Source organism: Oreochromis niloticus, unplaced genomic scaffold (genome assembly GCF_001858045.2).
Source record: "Oreochromis niloticus isolate F11D_XX unplaced genomic scaffold, O_niloticus_UMD_NMBU tig00008088_pilon, whole genome shotgun sequence".
Taxonomy (NCBI): domain Eukaryota; kingdom Metazoa; phylum Chordata; class Actinopteri; order Cichliformes; family Cichlidae; genus Oreochromis; species Oreochromis niloticus.
The window spans coordinates 436-2,202 of NW_020328963.1; the positions used below are offsets into that span (position 1 = coordinate 436).

The window sequence follows — 1,767 nt, forward strand, 5'->3', positions numbered from 1 at the left end:
TAGGCAGGAAGCTGTGTAAAGTTGTTAATCCCTGTTCAGTGGGGTTCAGTTCATTTAAGCATTAGTTAAGTTCATTCCTGAAGGCCCATCAACTTGAATGTTTTCCTTGTCCCCCTGCTTACACACCTAATTGACTAGTCAGATGTGTTTGGGTGATCAGAAACAAATTTACACCAAGTTAATACTGCAAATATACACAATCTAAGTTATTACAGTTATCAAGGATGGTTAAATTGTTTTAATAGGGAGAGAAGGAAACACTAAGCATTCAGGAGGGTAAGCCTGTAGGGTCAGTAACCATAAACTGAACTATGTTCCTGTTCGGCTCTTCCATGAAGATGATGTTACATTTTAATTTTAGTTCTTTCTTCTTAGATTAAGCTTCTGGATTCATCGCCGGTGGTATGACACATAGCCAGTGCTCCTGTGTGGCAGGTGCTGTTATGTGCAATCACACAGTGCACTGCTCTTCCAAACAGCACACTACTCACAACTCAGAGTGCCGGTTGTCCCCCTGTGCATAGCTGCACCGAATCTGAACAGCAATGGCACAAGCCACGGACAGTGGTAATTTAAATAAGGTTAAAGTTTTTGAATTAACCATGTTTACATATGAACAGCAACACCATCCATAGTAAATGTGTCTTCTGTTAGGGTGTGAAGCCAGGACCTATCAACTCTATGATCTTCACTAAGCCGGTACCAAATAGGATGGCCCAGACTGGAGTACGGTAATTAGATTTGTAAAATTGGTTTCCTGTGTTACAAATGCATGTTGCTATTTGTTCATACATGCATGTGTCAGAATAGGTATTAATTTACATACAACATTACACTTTCTGAAGACGGCTAACTCAGTCATGTACATATATACATCCCAGTCTCTAACTTATGCACCACTGTTTCACACTTTTAGTTTAGTTGTTGTTCAGTATAAACCTTCTTCCTTACATTATTGTCATTGATGTTTCTTTAGGAGTGGATTCTACAGAGGCATTGTGGGTCCATTACCAGATCCCTGACCTGACAAGCCCCTTGTGGAAAGTGCCTTTGGGCTGGTGCAGGAGGGCAGTGTTCTGTCATGTCAGCAGCCGGTTTTGACAACCCGGTACATCACACTACACCGTGATGCACCACCAACACCGCACTTGCCTCTGGAGTATGGGTATGACATCAAGGAAACCCTGCTCGCTCAGACAGCCTGTGATATTTTCTCAAACCGCTGCGCTGAACAAGTTTCCAAAGAACATGCTGTGTGACACAATAAATATCCTTTAACCTGTTAACCTGTGGCTTCTGGAAGAAACTCGGGTGAGTCAGTCACTGCAAACACATTTGTATCATCAAGTGTTGTCAAATGAAAATGATATGTTTTTCTACACTTAGGATAATTTCTATGTTGCAGTGCAGTAAAGTGCACGTTTCTCTGTGTTCAATCATACATGTTCTAATTGTTATAAACAGAAAAAATCTTTTCTTACTTAACTGCTTGATTCTTAACTTGTTTAACTGAACATGATGAAATGTCATAGTATTATTTTTTTTTTAAATGTCCTTGGCAGTGCATGTGTCTGCATTGTAATTACTAATAAAAGTCCTGTGTGTACTTTGGTGTGTGGTTTATGTTATTTTATTGCAAATAAATAATAGTCATTTTATTTTACAGTTACACACAATCTTATATCTCTGGCATGGCAAGGCAATATCGGGTACATGCAATTCGAAACCTGACATTCCAGAGCAAAGCATGAAGCACACAGCACATGG

General features: G+C 39.8%; 1 long non-coding RNA gene across 1 annotated transcript; it reads left to right on the forward strand.

The window, feature by feature from the left end:
* Window positions 1-444: 444 nt before the first annotated feature.
* LOC109199409 (uncharacterized) lies at window positions 445-1,346 on the forward strand. The gene is made up of 3 exons (XR_002059817.2): window positions 445-567; window positions 655-731; window positions 977-1,346. It is a non-coding gene; the product is annotated as an uncharacterized LOC109199409 (long non-coding RNA).
* The last annotated feature ends 421 nt before the right edge of the window (window positions 1,347-1,767 follow it).